The sequence below is a fragment of the Papio anubis genome, chromosome 9, assembly GCF_008728515.1.
Source record: "Papio anubis isolate 15944 chromosome 9, Panubis1.0, whole genome shotgun sequence".
NCBI classification, from domain to species: domain Eukaryota; kingdom Metazoa; phylum Chordata; class Mammalia; order Primates; family Cercopithecidae; genus Papio; species Papio anubis.
In genome coordinates this window covers 94,536,256-94,554,048 of record NC_044984.1, presented here as the reverse complement: position 1 = coordinate 94,554,048, position 17,793 = coordinate 94,536,256, and the positions used below count along the sequence as shown (strand labels likewise).

Here is a 17,793-nt window from a genome sequence, read left to right as displayed (position 1 = left end):
GCTCATATCTTAGATCCACCTTTCTTTCACCCTGTCACCTGGGCAGACACCTCCTTCTCAGCCTTTAATAACATAACTGCTTGGCTAGGAGGGATAGATTTACCCCCAGTGGGGTCCATCATTAATGGCACACATTAGACTAAGGTGCCAGGTAACACTACATATCATCCCACTATCCTCCCACTGTGTGTAAGTTATAAAGGGTCTAACCCTTACTGCGTACCTGCCCAAACACACTTATGGCTACATCATGACAAAGGAAATGTCTTAACATTCCTAGCTGCAGGTAGCCTCAAACCGGGCGATGCAATCAATGCCACTTTCCCAAACATTCCTTCCTGTGCTAAAGAACAAAGCTGGGAAAGTAATGGATTCCACTTTAGCTGGGAGGTCTGCCATGGGGAACAAGCCTATACCCTCCAGTTAGGCAATTGTAACATCTTAGACTGGAGGTCCCACAACCATTTGCAGGGAAGCCTTACTGATGTCCTCATCCATCATGGCATCAATCACAGTTTTGTAGCCACATCCCATTCCCCTATGATTTGGGCCAATGTGGGGGTGGATATTTCCGACCCCAAGTAAAATCCATGCCACCCCAAGACACTCTGTGGTGCCTGGGACATCTTAGCATCTCCTTTGACACCTGGCATGGGACATACCATAATTCCAGTCACAACTATACTATAACCTTTATTCATAATCACACTGATCAGTGCCTGATTTGCACTACCCATCCATATGTTTTCTTTATAGGAACTAATATTTCTGTTATACCCCGAAACTCCACGTTTGTGACCTAGGTGCAGGGACAGACTTGGTTTGCCTCATGTATTACTAATTACAATATATAATTTAAATATTACTAGAGTCATGGTATTATGGAGACAATCTGAGGCATTCCCACCAGTCAATTTGACATGCGATTGGCAAGGTTCCTCTGCCCTTGCCACCTTAGAACGTGCCCTGTCCCAGATCAGACCCAAAAGATTCATAGGCACATGTGTAGCCTTTATAGTCTCAGTCATAGTCATCCTAGTAACTGCTAGTGTGGCTGTAGCATCTATTACTGAATCAGGAAAAACAGCTGCTTTTGTAGATAATTTGGCCAGAAATGTTTCTAATGTACTTCTCTTACAGCAAGGTATAGATCAAAAGATTCTTGCACATCTGCAAGCCCTTGAGGCTGCCCTTGGAATATGTGGGGGAGCGACAAGATGCACTGGCATTCCAACAGCAGTTAAACTGTGACTGGGAGCATAAACATATCTGTGTCACTTCTCTACCGTGGAATCAATCAATACATAGTTGGGATGAGGTGAAACAACACCTCTGGGGAACCTTTCATGACAATTTAACAGCAGACATAAGGCAACTTAAAAATACAATTTTAGAATCCCTTCATACTGTAGATCTATCTACACACCCAACAAACAGCCATATGGAAGGGTGTGCAAGATCGTCTCTCCTGGATAGACCACCGCTCCTGGGCATCACTCCTTGAGTGGAAAAGAATGTTGCTAATTATACTCATGTTTGTCTTATGTTATTTACTAATTTTAGGATGCAAAGCCGGAATAAGAGCAATGACCACCATTGCTGACAGACCAGTTGTTGCACACACATGTACTCTCCAGCTAACAAGACTGAATGCAAAAAACAGAAAAGGGGGAGCTATAGGGGATCAGTCAGTGTGGTTGGAAAAATTGTAAGATGAAGTTATAGGATATAGACACAAACCTTCTTGGAAGGCCAGAAGGTTTGCATAACTTCAGTAAAGAATTTTTCTGAAATCCTTTTTACCCCTAATCCCCTTTATCTTGAGTTGATAACAATAGAGCAGATAACATGGGAATGTGGGGGAGTTTATCTGAATACCTCGTTTACTCATGTGGTTCTAAGACCAACCTTTGATTATCCGCAGGTGCATGATTGCGCTCTACTTGGGGGCGGGTCGCAAAGTTAATTACCCACAGGTGTGTTGACTCAAAGCCTTTGTCATTAAGCCTGTGCTGAATAAATGCTGTCAGGGCCAGCTAGTCAAGGCCTGCAGTTGTCCCAACTCTTTCTGTGCATGGCCTGGCCCCTTAGCTGCTCTGCCACTGAATATCGGTGTGAGTATGTTATTCATCTGCCATGCAGCTGGGGTCTGCAGGACAGATCCCTGCAGCTGGGGAAGGAGGCATGGGACTCTGGGAAAGGGAGGCAGTCACTTAGGCCTGGAACCAAGGGGCCAGGGGCCTGGGAAAGCAACAGAGCCACACAGTGACCTTGCTACCCCATTTATGGGCCAGCCACCACCTGCCCTCACGCCCAGGGTCTTTCTGCAGATGGAGCTGAAGAGCCAGAAGGCTCGGTCTGCAGCAGCAGCAAGACCAGTACCTGAGTCACCTGCAGCAATATGTGGCCACCTATCAGCAGCTGACCTCTGAGAAGGAGGGGCTGCACAACCAGTTCCTGCTGTAGACCCAGTTCGTGGACCAGCTGCAGCAGCAGGAAGCTCAGAGCAAAGCAGTGGTCAAGATGAGTTGCGGGAGACCCAGGTGAGGGAGTTGCTCAGGGCAGGGCCCTGAGGGGAACGACCTGGCAACCTCTGTGCCTTCTCACTCTCTTTCTTGGCCCCTTAGGAGTGCCTGGAAGCTTTCAGCCAGCAGAATCAGCAGCCTCAGGCCCAGTTGAGCCTCATGGCTCTACCTGGGGAAGGTAGCGGAGACTGCTCCCAGAAAGAGAGCCCCGGGAGGAAGGGATAACTGTTAGCAGCATAGGATTGAGGAGTTGAACAGACTTTTAGAACAGCTGGTCATTATGCCAATCAAGTGTCCACACTAAGTTCGGCACCAATATGGTGACCTTCTGGGAGCAGGGGACCACCAGGTTGCCTAAGGATGGTGAACTGGTCCAGCTCAGAAATGGAGCAGGTCAGAACTCCCGTGCCTATTGGTAGTGGGACTGCACCTGGGCAACACGGCAAGATCTTGGCTCTTTAAAAAATAATGAGGCTGGGCACGGTGGCTCATGCCTGTAATCCCAGCACTTTGGGAGGCTGAGGCGGGTGGATCACGAGGTCAGGAGTTCAATCAAGACCAACCTGGCCAAGATGGTGAAACCCCGTCTCTACTAAAAATACAAAAATTAGCCGGGTGTGGTGGCAGGTGCCTGTAATCCCAGCCACTCGGGAGGCTGAGGCAGAGAATTGCTTGAACCCAGGAGGTGGAAGTTGCAGTGAACGGAGATCGCGCCACTGCACTCCAGCCTGGACAACAGAATGAGACTCCATTTCAAAATAAAGAAGAGCTGCTCATTCCCCGCTAGGGAGGGACTGGCCCAGGGTTACACAGTGAGAGTGGGGGCAGAGGTGGGCCCACTCTACCCTTGTTGGGTTGTCTGAGGACCTCTCTGGCCACCCCCAATAGGAGATGGACTGGACAGTGAGGAGGAGGTGGAGGTGCCTCAGCCCATGCCGAGCATCCTGGAGGACCTAGAGAACCAGAAGGCCATGGTGAGCCTGACTCCCCCTGCCCCACCTTTGCTGCCGTCCTCCGTGGTCCCTCCCAGACCCCCTTCTGCTCTTGGGTTCCTGGCCTTCTGATTTCTCTGGACCCTCACCCCTTCCCTGGGAGCCAGTGGTCAGACACCATTTCACTTGTGACTAACAGGTGCGCCGTCTGAGGCCCCCCAAGGCAAAGACTGCTCTCCACCTCCCTGCCCTGTTTGTCCTGTGTATCCCCCTATAAGAATGCGTACCTCTTGCCTGCAGGGGGCATTTTTCAACTCAGCTGTAGCTAGTGCCCAGGAGGAGCAGGCACGGCTACGTGGGCAGCTGAAGGAGTGCACTGCCAGCGCATGGCTCATCTGCTGGCCTCGGCCCAGAAGGAACCTGAGGTGGCAGCCCCAGCCCCAGGAACTGGGGGCAATTCCATGTGTGGGGAGACCCACTGGGCCCTGCAGGCAGCCATGGAGAGGCTGTAGGTGAATGAGTCTTTCCAGGCATGGGCCAAAAAGGGTTGGGGGGGGCAGGCAGGTCGCTGCCTTAATGTGACCCCATTATTTTGGCTCCAGAGCCGCTTTATGGAGCTCATGCAGGAGAAGGTGGACTTGAAGGAGATGGTGGAGGAACTGGAACATCGCTTCATCTAGCTGTCTGGAGAGACAGACATCATCGGGGAGTGGGAAGCCAGGGCACAGCAAGGAGAGCTGCACATCGGTCACAGGGGCCTCAGCGTCTGAGCCCTGTCCTCCTGTAGGAGAGTACATCGCAGTGTACCAGAGCCAGAGGGCAGTGCTGAAGGAGCAGCACCAGGAGAAGGAGTGCATCAGCAGGCTGGCCCAGGACAAGGGAAGAGATGAAGGTAGGGCGTGGAACATCTCTGCAGGGGTGGGGGTGGGGATGGGCTCAGGCACAGGCAGAGCATCTGAGTACCCCTCCCTCCAGGTGAAGCTGCTGGAGCTTTTTGCGGCTTGTGAGCGACTGCAACGAGTAGCATGGAAGATCTCTGGCAGCTGCCCAGAACCCTGCTGATGAGCCCACTCCAGAGGTCCCAGCCCCCCAGCAGCTTGGGGCTGCTGACAAGCAGGGTAGTGAGTAGAGCCCTCAGGCAGGGTGGGCACACAGGAGGGCTCGCACAGCTCCCTGCCTCCCTCTCTCCAAAGATCTTTGCGAGGTGAGCCTTGCCATCAGCGGGGAGCCTGTGCAAGGAGAGGCAGGGAAGGGTTCTCCCTGCGGTAACCCCACTGCGCAGCAGATCATACCTCTGCTTTATGAGATGCAGAACCTCCAGGAGCACCGAAGCTTGGGCAGCAGCCCTTGCATTCCTTTTTTGTACCAGACTGCCGAGAACGATGAGGTGAAGATCACCATCATCTAAAAGCCGGCCACTGCCAGCAAAATCTGGAGAAGTGGGGCTGGAGGCTCTGCCTCTACTGTGTCCCTACCACCCCTTCCCAGTCAACCCTGTACCCTTACAGTAGCAAGCATAAGACCCCTGTCTAATGTGGAGAGACGGGTGGAGATGAGGTGAAGATCACCATAATCTAAAAGGCCACTAAATAAATTTTAAAAAGGTATGGGAATTTTAAAACATGTATGGGATTAAAGAAGTTATGGGATTTAAAATGTTATGGGATAAAAGTTATGAAAGTTATGAAAAGTTATGAAGCCGGACACGGTGGCTCATGCCTGTAATCCCAGCACTTTTGGAGGCTGAGGTGGGCGGATCACTTGAGGTCGGGGAGTTCGAGACCAGTCTGACCAACATGGAGACACCCTGTCTCTACTAAAAATACAAAATTAGCCGGACGTGTTGGTGCATGCCTGTAATCCCAGCTACTGGGGAGGCTGAGGCAGGAGAATCGCTTGAACCAGGGAGGCGGAGGTTGCAGTGAGCCAAGATTGTGCCGTTGCACTCCAGCCTGGTCAACAAGAGTGAAACTCCATCTCAAAAAAAAAAAGGTATGAAAAAGGGCATAAAAAAGGATAAAAATGTTAAAACAAAAACAAAACCGGGCCACTGTCAGCAAAGCCTGGAGAAGTATGGGGCCAGAGGCTCCATCCCCATCATGTCCCAGCCACCCATTCCCAGTCACCCCTGTACCCTTACAGTAGCAAAGTAAGACCCGTGTCTAATCAAGGGGAGGCAAACATGCAGACCCTTTCCCTCCTTGGCCAGAGCAGACTCCTTAAATTTCTGGATGATTATTGTTTTCAGAGTCAGGCTCATAGAATTGGCTTGTTTGGAGGAGGCCTGATGGCCTCCTTAACTCTCACCAAAGGAATTTTTTTCCTTAGGGGGGCTCCCATCTTCTTACTCAGAGAGGCAGCTGAGGCAGGACAATGGGGCTTAATGAAGACCAGGTGAGGGCACGGGCTCTGGGGTGGCCCCCCTTCCTCAGTGTACATACTGTAGCTGTGTAACATTTTGTATATTCCAGTGATAGGGCCACCTCCTGTATCATACATAGCAGAGGTTGGGCTAGCATATGGGGAGGAGGTTCTAATAGTTATTTGGGGCTGGAAAACTTATTTATTGATAGCATAGGGGAAGGAGACAGATGGGGTTGTGGCACCGTGGTGATGTGACTCCTGTTTATTTTGCTTTTTATTTTGGAATGTATTTAGCCACATACTGCTTGGCCTGGTGTATTCCTGTTTCCCTCACTGGGTCATGAAATTTGTGCCACAGAACGGGGAGCCCCAAAGTGTCTGAGCATGTCCAGCTGGGGTATTGGGGACTTTCCAGGCCTGTTACCTGTATGCTGCCTGGTAACACCTGGGGAATTCCACAGGGACTGCCATAGCGCCTATGGGGGACCGTGGGGCCCTGACGGCCAACAGCCTCAGAAGCCTGATTTAGCAGTGGCAGGGAAGGCAGGTGCCAGCATCCAAGGGCACTGACTTCCATCCAGCCCAGGTGTCTTCCATTTTGTTCCCCTGGCTCCCTCGCCTGTCTGTGCCTGGATGACCCGTAGTGTCTCTCCAGGTTGCCAGCTGCCCTGCAGGCGCCCTCCAATCTGAGTTCATGGCTCTGCCCCCTAGTGGCCAGAGCCGGCTTCACAGGATGAGAGCCTGCTAAGCTCCAGAGGCTTTCCAGGACATGTGTCCCTTGGAAAGGATGTGGTCTTTTCACCGCTCCCAATAGCACCCTAGTAGTGGGTTGGCCCTTCCCTCCCCTGAGCTCCACAGAGAACACAACCAGCAGAGGACACATTCTCCGTCACCTAGCAATGGGTTTTATTCCCAGCCAAGGGACAGCAGGACTGGTAGAGACTGTCAGGCCACACAGCTGTCTGCACAGCACCCCCATGCTTGTCGGGGGGCAGGAGGGATGGTGGGGGCTGGCTGTCCACAGGCCAGGCATGACAGGGAGGCTCACTGGAGGTGGTGGACTTTGGATGGTGATTGTTGGGGGACAGTGTTCTCTTGTAGTTGGACCACAAGACTCCACAAGGACAGTACAGTGACTGATTCCCAGCGCTAGAGGCGAGGCAGTCAGCCACGTGTAGGGGTGTCTACATATATATGAGTATTCAGAGAACAGGGCAGGGGCATACGACAGAGGGGGCACAAGTTTTCCCCAACAGTCATGCCTGGATGTGTCAACTCACCACTACAGATGAAGGGGGCTGGTTTTGGGGCTAGGGGAGCCACTGTCAAGTCACAGAACAGTCATCCAGGCAGTCTTGGAAAGGAAGGTCTCAGAGAAGAGGAGGGATCTGTTTAGAGGTGGAAGAGGGCCCTGGGGCTCTCAGGTTGGGATGGACTTACCTGACCCCATTGGCTGGCAGTTGGAGAGAGAGAGAGTAAACAGAAGAGAGAAAAGCGAGGCGAGAGCTGGTAAGGCAAGCGCAGCGTGCTGCAGCAGTGGTGGGAGGGCCAGGGAGGGAAGGACACAAGTGCGGATGTGGCAAGATTCCTGGAAAAGAGGGGCTGGAAGGGAAAGGGGAGGAAGATAGAGGGAGGAGCCAGAGCTTCACAGGTAATGCCTGGCGGCTGCAGCAGCCCTCCCCACCCACACATGCTGGCCTCTCACAGGGCACCTAGGCTAATGCACCCACAGTTCAAACTGATACTCAGCCCCCTTGGGCTTCCCACTTGTCACCCTGTCTTTCAACCCACTGGCCCAGGGCCACTCCTGGCTTTGGGGAGCCCTACACAATAGCCAGCAGGCCTGACAAAGAACATCGCTTGAACCAGGAGGATGAAGCTAAAAGGGATGCATGGCTGGAGGGAGTGCCCGAGTCCCCTCTAGGCGGTCAGAAAGCCCAGGACCCTGTGAAGGGACGCTGTGGGAAGCAGGGAGGGCAGGCAGCCGGATGCCACTGGCCATAGATTTACAAGTCTAAGAGGGGAGTCTCAGCTGGTTGGGGGGCTACAGGTCGCATAGGTGAGGCTGGGCCCTTCCTGCTGGGAAAAGAGCGAGAGCAGCAGGGGAAGCCTGGCTAGAGCTCAGCCAGACCAGTAGGCACTGTCGTCCCCTTGGCTAAGTAGCATAGGCGACCCCTAAGAGCAACAGGCCAAGGTGCCTGAGCCCACTGTCTGGCTATGGTCCTTCAGCTGGGGCCAGGGACACTGCCTTCAGTCACACGCTAGCAGGTATGAAGGTACCTGGGAGGGAGGCAAGACCCTACACTAGCAGGTATGACGGTCGGTACCCAGGAGGGAGGCAAGAGAAGAAAAAAGACCCAGCTCGGTGGCTCACGCCTGCAATCCCAACACTTCAGGAGGCTTAGGCGGGTGGATCACCTGAGGTCAGGAGTTCAAGACCAGCCTGGGCAACATGGTGAAACTCCGTCTCTACTAAAAATGCAAAAATTAGCTGGGCATGGTGGCACGTGCCTGTAATCCCAGCTACTTGGGAAGCTGAGGCAGGATAATCACTTGAACCTGGGAGGCAGAGGTTGCAGTGAGCCAAGATCGTGCCATTGCACTCCAGCCTGGGCGACAAGGGTGAAACTCTGTCTCAAAAAAATTAATAAATCTTAAAAAATTAGCCAGGTGTGGTGGTGCACACCTGGGGTTCCAGCTATTTAGAAGGCTCAGGTGGGAGGATTGCTTGAGCCCAGGAGGTTGAGGCTGCAGTGAGCCATGATTGTGCCACTGCGCTCCAGCCTGGGCAACAGAGCAAGAGCCTGCCTAAAAATAAATTTAAAAAATTTTAAAAAATGAGAAAGATGGGAGGAGGGCGATTGCATTTGATTTTTTCTAAACTTTAATTGAAATTTAGCTTTTCCTTCCATGGTGAATGTTGCTAGGAACAAACCTCATCAGTGTTAGCAGCACCTGTTACTTTGTTACTAACAGAAATCACAGATATTCTCATATTACACTGCAGCTGTTGCAGACATCTTGAGATAGCATTTTTGCTCATCATTACCTCGAAATTATAGTAATTAGACCCAACTTTGGATCTTGTTCTTTAATGTGCCAATAAAGCATATCATGTAATATCACAAATATTTTCATAAACTTTATTTTGATATGATTTATTTCCATTGCTCTCTGTATTTTGTACACTTAAAAAAAAAAAATCTATTCCGAGCAGTCCATAGGCTTCCTCAGATACCAAAGAAGTCCATGGCACAAAAAGGCTAACGATGCTGGGGTCTAACCCAGAGTAGGTTTGCTGCCAAAGTGAGGTCCTGGAAGCATTCAAATGCAAAGAAATGTGTTTCTGTGATTTTCCATGAGACACTCTCTCTCCACCTCCCTTTCGGGTAGGATACTTTTATGGGCAGAACCTGGTCATTTTCCTAAGAAGACGAAGGCTTTGTGTACAAAAGGGGGCAGAGCCCAGAATGGCTATGGCCCAGAGGTGAAGATTCCAAAGTCAGACAAATAAAGGGGGTATCTCTTTATACTCAGTAGAAATGTGGGGCTGAGGAGGGGCAAGGGCCCAGGTGAGCTCCATGAAGAAGGGTTGGGGTAGGAAGGTAGAGGGACAACTCTGGGAATTGGAGGTTGCAATGAGAAGAGATCGTGCCACAAAACTCCAGCCTAGGTGACAGAGCAAGACCCTGTCTCAAACAAAGAGGCTTCCCGAGAGTTGTTCTGTTATTTACAACATTTTACAAAACAATGTAGGTAAAGAATAAGGCTAATCTATATCAGAGAAACAAAGGCTACAGCTGCCTAGGTTGTAACTGCCTGTTTTTTGTTTTGTTTTGTTTTTGATTCAGGTGCTAAAATCATATTCCTTTAAGGCTGAGAATATTTTAAAGTTCCAACAATTCATATTTGGAGTTATTTTCTTTTTCTTTTTTAAAAAATTGAGACAGGGTCTTTCTCTGATGCCCAGGCTGAATTGCAGTGGCATGATCTCAACTCACTGAGGCCTGTGAGATCAAGTGATCCTCCTGCCTCAGCCTCCCCAGTCGTTGGGACCTCAGGTGTGAGCCACCACACCTAACTAATTTTTTTTTATTGTTTGTAGAGACTAGGTTTCACCATGTTGCCCAGGCTGGTCTTCAACTCCTGAGCTCAAGCAATCCTCCCACCTCAGCCTCTCAAAGAGGTGGGATTACAGGCATGAGCCACCATGTACAGCCAGAGTTAATTATTTTCACAGTGGAAAGTTTCTTTGAGCCAAGTTTGAGAATTGCAACCCTGAAGACATAGATTTAAGTTTCCTTGAATATATGCTCCAACTAGCAGCAGTTACAGTTGGTTTGTTTTGTTGGTTTTTGGGGTTTTTATTGAGACAGTGTCTTGCTGTCGCCCAAGGTGGAGTGCAGTGGCATGATCATTGCTCACTGCAGCCTTGACCTGCTAGGCTCAAGCAATCCTCCCTCCTCAGCCTCCTAAATAGCTGGGGCTACAGGCTCAAACCACCACTCCTGGCTAATTTTTGTATTTTTTTTATAGAGTCAGGCAGGGTTTTACCATATTGCCCAAGCTGGTCTTGAACCCCTGGGCTCAAGAAATCCACCCACCTCAGCCTCCCAAAGTGCTGGGATTACAAGGAGGAGCCAACAAACCTGGCCTGGCCACAAGTAGGTTTTTAAAGGAAAAGAGGGCCAGGCATGGTGGCTCACACCCATAATTCCAGCAATTTGGGAGGCTGAGGCGGATGGATCACTTGAGGTCAAGAGTTCGAGACCAGCCTGGTCCACACAGTGAAACACCCTCTCTACTAAAAATACAAAAAAAATTTTAGCTAGACATGGTGGGGGGCGCCTGTCATCCCTGCTACTCGGGAGGCTGAGGCAGGAGAATTGCTGGAACCCAGAAGGCAGAGGTTGCTGTGAGCCAAGATCGCACCATTGCACTCCAGCCTGGGCAACAAGAGTGAAACTCCATCTCAAAAAAATTCTTAAATTGCTTACCAAGACTTTAAATTGGTTCATTAAAATAACATAAGCTATTTATTGGCTATATGTTGTTCTTTGTAACAGAAAATCCAGGAACATGAAGATAGTGAATGAGGGTATACTGTGCAACTTGTGGTAACATTTTAAGTCATTTGGGCTAGGCTGGGTGGCTCACACCTGTAATCCCAGCACTTGGGGAGGCTGAGGCGGGTGGATCACTTGAGATCAAGAGTTCGAGACCAGCCTGGCCAACATGGTGAAACTCCGCCTCTACTAAAAATACAAAAATTAGCCAGGTGTGGTGGCATGTGCCTGTAGTCTCATCTACTTGGGAGGCTGAGGCAGGAGAATCACTTGAACCTGGGAAACGGAGGTTGCAGTGAGCCGAAATCACGCCATTGCATTCCAGCCTGGGTGTCACAGCAAGACTCTGTCTCAAAATAAAAAAAAACAAAACAAAAATAAACATTTTAAGTAATTTGTTAGCTAGTCTGGAAACTACAGAGTAAGAGATAAAAAACCAAAATGCCTTTAAACAACCCTAGACATGGGTGGGAGAATGTGACTTATGTCTTATTCTCGTGTCTCTCTGGGTCTAATACATTTTATATACCTCACATTTTCCAGACTGCTCTGAGCTACTTTTCTTTCTCATAGTCATTCTATTTTCTCCAGTTAAGTTATAAAGTCTAAAAACCCTTCCCAAAACAAAACAAAAGTTATAAGATCTCTTACTCCAATCAAGTAAAGAATATTTTATAAATCTTACATCATAGAGCAGCCATCGTTTCTATTTATCTTTCATCCTTTAAAATATGCTATTTTCAGACCAGGCGTGCTGGCTCACGCCTGTAATCCCAGCACTTTGGGAGGCCAAGGCAGACGGATCACCTGAGGTCAGGAGTTTGACACCAGCCTGGCCAACATGGTGAGACCCCGTCTCTACTAAAAATACAAAAAATTAGCTGGGCATGGTGGGACTCTCTTGTTGTCCCAGCTACTCAGGAGGCTGAGGCAGGAGAATTGCCCAGGAGGCAGAGGTTGCTGTGAGCCTAGATTGCGCCACTGCACTCCAGCCTGGGCAACAGAGCCAGACTCCATCTTAAAAAAAAAAAAAAAAAGATTTAAGTTTCTTTTTCCTTTCCTCATGACTTACATACCCTTTGATCAAGATTATTCTTGTTCTTGGCTTCAGCTACCATTATTCGTAAACCGGAATTTCCACCCAAAACTATAACTTTACAAAATTTCCACTGAGAAATCCTCAGAAAGCCTTAACAGCAAGAAATTCAGCAGGATCTTATCTCCAAAACTGCCTGTCCAACTATATTACTTAACTAGTAGTGTGCCCCAAGCAAAAACCTCAATTACCCTCAGTGTTTATCCTTGATTTAATCTCTAGCATATGTGCTTTACCTTCTTTCACCTCTAATGATACTGTCTTACCTCTCACCTGAAATAATGCCACCACCTTCTCAATGCCCTTTCTGCCTCCATTCTATTCTCCATCCTCTGAACTGACAGCATAATTGTCTGTAAATATTTTTCTAACTCAGAAATATGAACATCTTCCCCAATTTACCCATCATAGAGGTCTTCAGGACTCACTATTTCCTATAAAATGATGTCCATATATTTACATTTACGAACTCATCTCCCTCCAACCCTTTTTTTTTTTTTTGAGACGGCGTTCTGCTCTTGTTGCCCAGGCTAGAGTGTAGTGGCGCAATCTTGGCTCACTACAACCTCCACCTCCTGGGTTCAAGCAATTCTTCTGACTCGGCCTCCCAAGTAGCTGGGATTACAGGCACCCGCCACCATGCCCAGCTAATTTTTGTATTTTTAGTAGAGACGGAGTTTCACCATGTTGGCCAAACTGGTCTCTAACTCCTGACCTCAAGTGATCCACCTGCCTGGGCCTCCCAAAGTGTTGGGATTATAGGCCTGAGCCACTGCGCCTGGCCGAAACTCATAGTCTTGTCTGGTGAATGTTTAACAACTAGATCTCTAGGAGAAAAAGCCCTGCTTTCTGTGTTGTAAATACTGTCATTATGGCTAATTTCAAACTACCCTTGTGGACAAAAAGAATCAAAGTCTATAAACTATCTGAAGATATTTATTCTGAGTGAAATATGAGTGACCATGGCCCATGAAACACAGCTCAGGAGGTCGTGAGAACATGTGCCCAAGGTGGTAGGAGTGCAGCTTGGTTTTATACATTTTAGGGAGGCACAGATATCAATCAAATACATTTAAGAAATACATTGGTTTGGTTGGGCGTGGTGGCTGACGCCTATAATCCCAGCACTTTGGAGGCTGAGGCAGGCGGATCATGAGGTCAGGAGTTCAAGACCAGCCTGGCCAATATGGTGAAACCCAGTCTCTACTAAAAATACAAAAAATTAGCTGGGTGTGGTGGCATGCACCTGTAGTCCCAGCTACTTGGGAGGCTGAGGCAGAAGAATTGCTTGAACCCAGGAGCCAGAGGTTGCAGTGAGCCAAGATTGCACTACTGTACTCTAGCCTGGGTGACAGAGTGAGACTCCATCTCAAAGAAAAAAAAAAATACATTGGTTTGGCCAGGCACGGTGGCTCACGCCTGTAATCCCAGCACTTTGGGAGGCTGAGGAGGGCAGATCATGAGGTCAGGAGATTGAGACCATCCTGGCCAACATGATGAAACCCTGTCTCTACTGAAAATACAAAAATTAGCTGGATGTAGTGGTGTGCGCCTGTAGTCCCAGCTACCTGGGAGGCTGAGGCAGGAGAATCGGTTGAAGCCGGGAGGTGGGGGTTGCAGTGAGCTGGGATCGCGCCACTACACTCCAGTCTGGCAACAGAGCGAGACTCCATCTCAAAAAAAAAAAAAGAAAAAAAGAAATACATTGGTTTGTTCCAGAAAGATGAGACAAGTCAAAGGAGAGGATCTTCCAGGCTATAGGTAAATTTAAACATTTTCTGGTTGACAATTGGTTGAGTTTGTCTAAAGACCTTGATGTTCTTTCTGGTTAAGATAAAAGATTGTGGAGACCAAGGTTCTTTTGAAGTCTTAATGTGGCTGCCCTTAGAGACAATAGATGATAAATGTTTCCTATTTGGACCTTTAAAAGGTGCTAGATTCTTAGTTAATCTCTTTAGGATTGAGAGGGCCTGTAAGAAAAAGACCTAGCTATGTTAATAGAGATTCTTTATAGACACAAATGTTCCCCCACAAAGATGGCTTTGGGCCATTTCAAAATATGGCAAAGGAATACGTTTTGGGGTAAAATATTTTGACTTTTTTCTTTGTCAATGATAAAACAGGATGAGGTAAAGAAGCTGGCCAAAACCCATCAAAACAAAAATGGTCATGAAAGTGACCTCTGGTCATCCTCACTGCTCACTAAACACTAATTATAATGTATTTGCATACTAAAGAAACTCCCATCAGGGCCATGACAGTTTACAAATGCCATGGTAACATGGAGAAATGACCCTATATAATCTGAAAGGGGGAGGAACTTTGAGTTCCAGGAACTCCCTGCACCCTTATTAGAAAACTCATGAATAATGTACCTTTTGTTTAGCATATAATCAAGAAATAACCATAAGTATAGTTGGGCAGCCCATGCTGCTACTCTGCTTATGGGGTAGCTATCCTTTTATTTCTTTACTTTCTTAATAAACTTGGTTTCACTTTACTCTGTCAGCTTGGTCTTGAATTCTTTTCTGCAGAAGGCAGGAACCCCAATTTGGGAGTCACCCTACCACAACCAACATAGCTACAAATATCTGCAGAGTTAGGTTTTGATATGGACAGGAGACGGAAATACTGGGTAGAAGAAGGTAGTTCCCTGGCAAACGACCTACTCTCAAGCCTGGAAACACGCAACCCTAAATGGGAACAGGCATTTCTGTTTTTGTGCTCAAAAGTTGCGTTTTGGCCTGCCACACCCCCCTATCTTGTATGCATAGAAACCCCAAACCCCAGGCTTCACAATCAGACAAGCAGACAAGGAGATGAACAGAAGAGCAGAAGAACGGCGGAACAGTACAGCAGAGAGAAGTAGTGACTGAACTCCAAGAGGAGTTCCTCTCGGGGGCGGTCAGAGGAGATTGGCCACTGGGTGGCCAAACTCCAGGGGAAGATCATCTTCCCACTCTATCACCTTTCTTGCTTCCCATCCATCCCGTTGAGAGCCACCTCCACCACTCAATAAAACCCCCACATTCACCATCCTTCAAGTCCGTGTGTGACCAGATTCTTTCTGGATGCCTGGCAAGGACCTGGATACTAAGAGGGCACTGAGCTGGTTAACACTTAAGCCACCTGTGGACAACAAACCTAAAAGAGTGCAGTGTAACACATGCCCACTTGGGCTTCAGGAGTTGCAGGTACCCACCCCTAGACGCTACCATGGGGCCAGAGTCCAAAAGTGCTTGCCCCAGCTTCTGCACTTGCCCATCTGTGTGCTCCTCCTCCTGTAAGGGGTTTGTGTGTGCTCGGTGGCCGAACAGATGAGTCACACCCCTGTGTACTTCGTGCATTGCTGTTAGTCCTGTGAGTGAAGTCAGGGAAACCTGCTTCAGTTTTAAATTCAAGCCTTTGATATCAGGGTCCATTCTTTTAAAAAAATTAAATGGATTTATTCACATCTTTGAAATAATACCTCCACTATAAGTCTGTCGCCAAATGAATTACTCCTTCCTCTGTGTTCTTATAACACTTTGCTTGTTTTTGGTAAAGTTATTAATATCTAGCTTTATTGAGCTTGGTATATATTAGGGAATTTGTTAAACAGTAGGTACTAATAATATTATCTCTTAACACATGAGATCACTGAAACTGAGAAAGATTAATTAGATGAAGTTTACACAGTCACAAAGTGGCCAGCATTTGAACCAGAGTCTACTAACAGAAATGAAGATCTAAGTAACATGAATCTGCCTTCCAAGCCAGGCCGTTAACTCTGATGGCAGGAACAGAGTTTTTTTGTTTTTATTAAGGCAACCCCAGGATACTTGAACAGTGCCTGGTTTATAATCTATGATAAATGTTGAGTGTAGTTGGCCGGGTGTGGTGGCTGACGCCTGTAATCCCAACACTTTGGGAGGCTGAGGTGGGCCGATCACATGAGGTCAGGAATTCGAGACTACCCTGGCCAACATAGTGAAACCCCGTCTCTACTAAAAATACAAAAATTAGTCTGATAATCCCAGCTAATCGGGAGGCTGAGGCAGGAGAATTGCTTGAACCTGGGAGGCAGAGGTTGCAGTGAGCCGAGATCGTGATGCTGCACTCCAGCCTGAGTAACAGAGTGAGACTCTGCCTCAAAAATAAAATGTTGAGTGTAGTCAATCTACACATCTATCCTTTCCAGTCTTCAAAAAGGGCCAGCTTATTGGACTACATGTAAACTACCTCCCACCTAATCCCCAAGATGTACAACCACACATCTTGCTAATACATCCCTCAGGGTGGTACAATTTCTTTTCCTGTTGTAGATATCACTAATGTTAAAAGAAAAACTTCAGCCAAATTAAAGGAGTTTAATTTAACAACAAACAATTCGTGAGTCCGGCAGCCCCCATAATCACAGCAGATTCAGAGAGATTCCAGCACAGCCACATGCTGGAAGAAGATTTCTGGACAATAAAAGGAAAGTGAGGTCCAAAAAATGGAAGTGAGGTACAGAAACAACTGGATTGGTTATAGCTCAGCGTTTGCCTTATTTGAATACAATCTGAACAATTGGCTACATTTGGCCAAAACTCAGTGATTGGCACAGGTGTGGGCTATGGTTGGTTTATACCTCTGCTTATTTTCGTAAGTTTATGATGTACAGATAAACCTTTAGGCCAAAGTCAATTATGTAAGGAGGTAGCTTTAGGCTAAACTTAACACTGAGTGATTTTTTTTTTTTTTTTTTTTGAGACAGTCTAGCTCTGTTGCCCAGGCTGGAGTGCAGTGGCTTGATCTCGGCTCACTGCAACCTTTGCCTCCCAGGTTCAAGCAATTCTGCCTCAGCATCCTGAGTAGCTGGGATTACAGGCGCCCGCCACTACGCTCAGCTAATTTTTGTATTTTTTGTAGAGACAGGGTTTCACCATGTTGGTCAGGCCGGTCTTGAACTCCTGACCTCAAGTGATCTGCCTGCCTCGGCCTCCCAAAGTGCTGGGATGACAGGAGTAGTCATTTTAATCCCTGAAAATGTTAGCTCTGTTTGGGGCTGGGTAGGGCAGAGCTGTAGAATTATAATAGTTTTCCCTATTTTAACAATTTCCTTCCTTCCTTACAGAAATTTTCATATGATATTTACATCTTTAGGTACAACCTAGTGAAGTGGGTAAGGCTGCTGATTAACCTATTTCACAGATGACTAAAATGAAGCTAAAAGTAAAGAAATTATTTTCCCCAGGATAACAGCTAGAAAATACCAGAGCCAGGAGTTGAATTATAGGCCTTCTAATTCCTAGGTCCTAGACTATTAGGAACCATTGTCAACCTTTACTTCCTTTAGGATAGCAATAACCAAGGGAAACTTTTTTTTTTTTTTTGAGACGGAGTCTTGCTCTGTCCCCCTGGCTGGAGTGCAGTGGCGCGATCTCGGCTCACTGCAAGCTCCGCCTCCCGGGTTCCTGCCATTCTCCTGCCTCAGCCTCCCAAGTAGCTGGGACTACAGGCACCTGCCACCGCTCCCGGCTACTTTTTTGTATTTTTAGTAGAGGCGGGGTTTCACCATGGTCTCGATCTCCTGACCTTGTGATCCGCCCGCCTCGGCCTCCCAAAGTGCTGGGATTACAGGCGTGAGCCACCGCGCCCGGCCCAAGGGAAACATTAAATTGCCACATTCAGGTAAGGGAAAGGCTGAATATCTTAGCAAAAGAAAAAAAAAAAAAAAAAAAAAAAAACAAGAAAAACCGAAGGAAGAATATGAAGAAAGGTGAGTAGGTCAAGAGAGCAAAGCAAGCAGAGGAGTTAATGGCCGATACTTAAACCATTCTGAGGAG

The 17,793-nt window shown here is 47.9% G+C and overlaps 1 pseudogene; it reads left to right on the top strand.

The window, feature by feature from the left end:
- The window catches only part of LOC101026244, a 32,295-nt pseudogene extending 27,948 nt beyond the window's left edge, over positions 1-4,347 (top strand).
- Positions 4,348-17,793: the final 13,446 nt, after the last annotated feature.